Source organism: Arachis stenosperma, chromosome 5, assembly GCF_014773155.1.
Source record: "Arachis stenosperma cultivar V10309 chromosome 5, arast.V10309.gnm1.PFL2, whole genome shotgun sequence".
In the NCBI taxonomy this organism is placed as follows: Eukaryota; Viridiplantae; Streptophyta; class Magnoliopsida; order Fabales; family Fabaceae; genus Arachis; species Arachis stenosperma.
This window is the reverse complement of record NC_080381.1, coordinates 104,903,664-104,910,272: the sequence shown is the minus strand read 5'-3', so window position 1 is coordinate 104,910,272 and position 6,609 is coordinate 104,903,664. Positions and strand designations below refer to the sequence as shown.

The 6,609-nt window shown below is 38.3% G+C and overlaps 1 non-coding gene across 1 annotated transcript; it reads left to right on the top strand.

The window, feature by feature from the left end:
* The first annotated feature begins 500 nt into the window (after positions 1 to 500).
* Positions 501 to 608, top strand: LOC130984123 (small nucleolar RNA R71). Its single transcript, XR_009088076.1, has one exon. It is a non-coding gene; the product is annotated as a small nucleolar RNA R71 (small nucleolar RNA).
* Positions 609 to 6,609: the final 6,001 nt, after the last annotated feature.

The window sequence follows — 6,609 nt, the reverse complement described above, 5'->3', positions numbered from 1 at the left end:
TTTCTTCCACCATTATTGTTATTGAAACCTTGTTGAGGTCTCTCTTGATTCTTCCATGAGAGATTTGGGTGATTTCTCCATGAAGAATTGTAGGTATTTCCATAGGGTTCTCCTAGGTAATTCACCTCTTCCATGGAAGGGTTCTCAGGATCATAAGCTTCTTCCTCAGATGAAGCATCCTTTGTACTGTTTGGTGCATTTTGCATTCCAGACAGACTTTGAGAAATCAAATTGACTTGTTGAGTCAATATCTTGTTCTGAGCCAATATGGCATTCAGAGTGTCAATCTCAAGAACTCCTTTCTTCTGACTAGTCCCATTGTTCACAGGATTCCTTTCAGAAGTGTACATGAATTGGTTATTTGCAACCATTTCAATCAATTCTTGAGCTTCTGCAGGCGTCTTCTTCAGATGAAGAGATCCTCCAGCAGAGCTATCCAAGGACATCTTAGATAGTTCAGAGAGACCATCATAGAAAATACCTATGATGCTCCATTCAGAAAGCATGTCTGAAGGACATCTTCTGATTAATTGTTTGTATCTTTCCCAAGCTTCATAGAGGGATTCTCCATCCTTCTGTCTGAAGGTTTGGACTTCCACTCTAAGCTTACTCCATCTTTGTGGTGGAAAGAACTTTGCCAAGAAGGCATTGACTAGCTTTTCCCAAGAGTCCAGGCTTTCTTTAGGTTGAGAATCCAACCATATTCTAGCTCTGTCTCTTACAGCAAAAGGGAATAGCATCAGTCTATAGACTTCAGGGTCTACCCCATTAGTCTTGACTGTGTCACAGATTTGCAAGAATTCAGCTAAAAACTGATGAGGATCTTCCATTGGAAGTCCATGGAACTTGCAATTCTGTTGCATTATAGAAACTAATTGAGGCTTAAGCTCAAAGTTGTTTGCTCCAATGGCAGGGATAGAGATGCTTCTCCCATAGAAGTCGGGAGTAGGTGCAGTAAAGTCACCCAGCACCTTCCTTGCATTGTTGGCATTGTTGTTGTTTTCGGCTGCCATGGGTTCTTCTTCTTTGAAGAATTCGGTCAGGTCCTCTAAAGAGAGTTGTGCTTTGGCTTCTCTTAGCTTTCTCTTCAAGGTCCTTTCGGGTTCAGGATCAGCTTCAACAAGAATGTCTTTGTCTCTGCTCCTGCTCATATGAAAGAGAAGAGAAAAAGAAAATGTGGAATCCTCTATGTCACAGTATAGAGATTCCTTGAAATGTCAGAGGAAAAGAGAAATGGAAAGAAGAAGGAGAAGAAGAATTCGAACTTTAATTAGATAAGGTTCGAATTGTGCATTTAGAAGGAGTGGTACTCCATAAATAGAAGGATGTGAGAAGGAGGGAAGAGGATTTTCGAAAATTCAATTAAAAGATTTTGAAAACATTTTGAAAATTTGATTGATAATTTTCGAAAATTGAAAGTGGAAGAGAAATCAAGTGATTTTTGAAAAAGATTTTGAAATTAGAAACTAAAAAGATTTGATTGAAAACTAATTTGAAAAAGATATGATAAAAAAATATGATTGAAAGGTTATTGTCTTAAAGAGATGTGATTGAGAAGATATGATTTGAAAACCATTTTAAAAGATATGTTTTGAAAATTATTTTAAAAGATTTGATTTGGAAAATTAGTGACTTGCCTAACAAGAAAAGATATGATTCAAACATAAAACCTTCCTTAACAGAAAAGGCAAAAAATGTTCAATCAAATCATTAATTGTTAGTAAGTATCTTTGAAAGGAAAGAAATTAATTTTGAAAACATTTGATTGAAAAGATTTGATTTGAAAAAGATTTGATTTTGAAAAACTTGAAAAAATTGATTTGAAAACAAAATCTTCCCCCTAGCACCATCCTGGCGTTAAACGCCCAGAATGGTATACATTCTGGCGTTTAACGCCCAAAATGCTACCTCTTTGGGCGTTAAACGCCCAACCAGATGCCCTGGCTGGCGTTTAAACGCCAGTCTGCCTTCTTCACTGGGCATTTTTGAATGCTCAGCTTTTTCTGTATAATTCCTCTGCAGTGTGTTCTGAATCTTCAATCCCTTGTATCATTGACTTGAAAATACACAAATTAAAAATATTTTTGGATTTTTAATAATTAAAATGCAACAAGAATCAAATAACAATGCATGCAAGACACCAAACTTAGCAGTTTGTATACTACTGACACTAATGAACTGAAAATGCATATGAGACACACAAAATACTCAAGTCAATAGAATTCAAAGATCAGAGCAAGTGAATCATCAAGAACATCTTGAAGATCACTAAGACATATGAATGCATGCAATTGACACCAAACTTCGGATGAGACACTAGACTCAAACAAGAAATATTTTTGAATTTTATGATTTTTTTAATTTTTTAATTTTTTTGTGTTTTTCGAAAATTAAGTGGAAAAAGAAGGTATCAAAATTCTTAATGAGAATTCCAGGAATCAGTGCAATGCTAGTCTAAGACTCCGGTCCAGGAATTAGACATGGCTTCACAGCCAGCCAAGCTTCCAAAGAAAGCTTCGGTCCAAAACACTAGACATGACCAAAGGTCAGCCAAGCCTTAGCAAATCACTGCTCCAAAAGCAAGATTGATATGAAATCAACAAGCTCTTGTGGTGATAAGTTGAAACCTCGGTCCAATCAGATTAGACATGGCTTCTCAGCCAGCCAGATTTCAACAAATCATCATGAAACTCTAGAATTCATCTTCAAGAATTTCGAAAAAAAAATACCTAATCTAAGCAACAAGATGAACCGTCAGTTGTCCAGCCTGAAAAATCCCGGGCAATAACACCAACAATTTGATGTTGTTGCCGGATCTTGGCACTGATGTTACCAAAGGCTTGCTCAAAACTAGAACAATCCCCGGCAACGGCGCCAAAAACTTGGTGCGCGAAATTGTGAACTATACTTTTTCACAACTCTCATAATCCCTGGTAATGGCTCCAAAAACGTGGTAGCCCAATACCATGGCATTACACAACTTCGCACAACTAACCAGCAAGTGCACTGGGTCGTCCAAGTAATAAACCTTACGTGAGTAAGGGTCGATCCCACGGAGATTGTTAGTATTGAAGCAAGCTATGGTCATCTTGTAAATCTTAGTCAGGCAAACTCAGATATATATGGTTATGAACGAAAATAACATAAAAGATAAAGATAGTGATACTTATGTAATTCATTGGTAGGAACTTCAGATAAGCGCATGAAGATGCCTTCCCTTCCGTCTCTCTGCTTTTCTGCTGTCTTCATCCAACCCTTCTTACTCCTTTCCATGGCAAGCTCGTATAGGGTCTCACTGTTGTCAGCAGCTACCTCCCATCCTCGCAGTGAAAGCTAATGCACACACTCTGTCACAGTGCTGCCAATCACCGGTGTGGTTCCCTCCCCTACCGGAATAGAATAACTCTTTTGCGTCTGTCACTAACGCCCAGTAGGTTACAGGTTTGAAGCACGTCACAGTCATTCAATCATTGAATCCTACTCAGAATACCACAGACAAGGTTAGACCTTCCGGATTCTCTTGAATGCTGCCATCAGTTCTTGCCTATACCACGAAGACTCTGATCTCACGGAATGGTTGGCTCGTTTGTCAGGCGAGCACTCGGTTGTCAGGCGATCAACCATGCATCGTGCAATCAGGAATCCAAGAGATATTCACCAAGCCTCAAATGCTTGTAGAACAAGAGTGGTTGTCAGTCACTTTGTTCATGAGTGAGAATGGTGATGGGCGTCAATCATCACCTTCATCATGTTGAAGAACAAGTGATATCTTGGATAAAGAACAAGCGGAATTTGAATGAAAGAACAATAGTAATTGCATTAATACTCGAGGTACAGCAGAGCTCCACACCTTAATCTATGGTGTGTAGAAACTCCACCGTTGAAAATACATAAGCATAAGGTCTAGGCATGGCCGAATGGCCAGCCTCCCAATGATCTAAGAACTAAAATGTCCAAAGATGATCTAGAGATCTAAAAGTGATCAAAAGATTTCTATACAATAGTAAAAGGTCCTACTTATAAGAAACTAGTAGCCTAGGGTGTACAGAAATGAGTAAATGACATAAAAATCCTCTTCCGGGCCCACTTGGTGTGTGCTTGGGCTGAGCAATGAAGCAATTTCGTGTAGAGACTCTTCTTGGAGTTAAACGCCAGCTTTGGTGCCAGTTTGGGCGTTTAACTCCCATTTGGGTGCCAGTTCCAGCGTTTAACGCTGGGATTCCTTGAGGTGACTTTGAACGCCGGTTTGGGCCATCAAATCTTGGGCAAAGTATGAACTATTATATATTGCTGGAAAGCCCAGGATGTCTACTTTCCAACGCCGTTGAGAGCGCGCCAATTGGGCTTCTGTAGCTCCAGAAAATCCGCTTCGAATGCAGGGAGGTCAGAATCCAACAGCATCTGCAGTCCTTTTTGGTCTCAGGATCAGATTTTTGCTCAGGTCCCTCAATTTCAGCCAGAAAATACCTGAAATCACAGAAAAACACACAAACTCATAGTAAAGTCCAGAAAAGTGAATTTTAATTAAAAACTAATAAAAATCTACTAAAAACTAACTATATCATATCAAAAACATACTAAAAACAATGCCAAAAAGTATACAAATTATCCGCTCATCATGAGCCATGTGTCTGTGGTGGAAAGATGTTGAGTAAAAATAAAAAGCCAAAGGCTACTACTGCAACATTAGACACCAAGCCTTCAAAGAATAATAAGCTTGATAAGCAACACGAGAAAAGAAAAGTTAGCAAGGGAGCAAAGAAAGAATAAACCTTATAACAGCAAGTTTAGTAAGCCTTTGAGGAAGAATGTATATTATGTAACAGCAACAATAATTGAGTTATCATTATCTGCATAAAAACTCCATAAGTCAAGTTCTGCTATATGCCTAATAAGGATATGTTTTCTTTTCTTGTTCATTTCATTTCCTCTTAGTTTTGATACTTGCTTGGGGACAAGCAAGAATTAAGTTTGGTGTTGTGATGACGGGTCATCATATACCCATTTTTCAAGCTAATTTCACTTGTTTTATTAGCCTTTATGCACTTTCTTGTATCTTAAGTAAGCAATTTGGAATGAAAATGCACAACTTCTTTAAATCAAGCAACCACCATTAAATTGATGCTAAATCATGAGGTTTGAGCTAAAATTAATTGATTTTTAATGAATTATAAACCTTATGAGTTTAGAGATACTTTGAGTGGTTGTTTTGGTTTCTTGTAGGTGAAGAATAGAAGAAAAGAGGAAGCGTGGCTTAAGAAAGCGCGGCCCAAGAGATAAGGAATGTGGCGCATGGAAGGGAGGAAGCAAACATTGCCCTCCACAAGGGCACACTGCCCTCCAGGAGAGCAACATTATGAACCAAACCTTGAAAAGCATCTCTGCCCTGCCCATGATGGGATTATTTTGGTGGAGACAAGAATCAAGTATCTTGTAAGAATTGGAACCAAATTTTGTTGCATAGCAACACCAAACTTAGAATGCAACCATATGTCAATTTATTTGAATTAAAACTAAACAAGAGAAACTGTTATTTGTTGAATACAATCACCAAGCCAAGATTTGCCATGAATAAAGCTCTCTTGGTAATGTATTAACAAACACAGTAGCTAAGAAAACTAAATTAAAAGCATTTAAAAACTGAAAAAAAATGACTAAAGAAAGCAGAATGAAAAAGTGTCAAATTAAAAGAGACAAATAAAACTGCAGAGGCATTATGATTATGCAGACAAGTAGTGTTGCTTGAATAAATTGCATAGAAAATAAGTGGCACACCAAACTTAGAATCTTGGTGTGTCACTTTCATTTTTGATTTTGATGCAATCATCCAAAAAGATTGAGAACAATTTGTTGCAGGGCAACACCAAACTTAGATTGTAACCCTATGCCATTTTATTGAATTTAAACAAAGTAAAGAAAGAAAACAAAGCATAGAAGAGAAACGTTACCTACTGTTGGAATGTTGTTCTTTACTTTCTTCCTCTTCTTTCAGTTTGTTAAGAGGAATGACTCCAAGAGGGGAGAAGTTTCAGTTATTGTCCCCCGTCTTGGTCTTCTTTCAACAAGCTCCCTTGTGAAATTAGCTTGATTGATCTTGCTTGCTGGATCAGGGGGAGGATTGTTTGCAGTTGGCCTTCTCATGAATGTTGTCTTTGGTATCTTGGTCACAATCCTCTTCTTGGTGCTTTTGTCAATTGCCTTCACTTCTTGGATGTCAAGACATGGTTGCTGTGTGATTATTGGAGTGATTTCTTCATTAAGGGCCTCTTGTATTGGTGGTTCCACGAGCCTGTCCTTCATGTGATTTTCTGCTTCACTTGAGTGTGAATTCTCTGAAATGACTTCCTCACTTTCCTGCTCCTCCACTCCTTTCCTTGCACCCAACTTTTGTTTTAATAGCTCTATTATGGGGGAGGTTTGTCGATTTTCCCAACATTTCTTCATCTCCTCTTCAAACCTTTCAATCATGGAGTCAAGTGTTGAGGCGTTTTGGTCCAGGGGAGTTTGTGAGAGTTGTGAGTCTTCATGTTCTCTTGTTATCTCAAGTGCAGTTTCAGGTTCAACCACCTCATTCTTTATTGAAAATTCACTTGATGCAGTAGCCTCCTT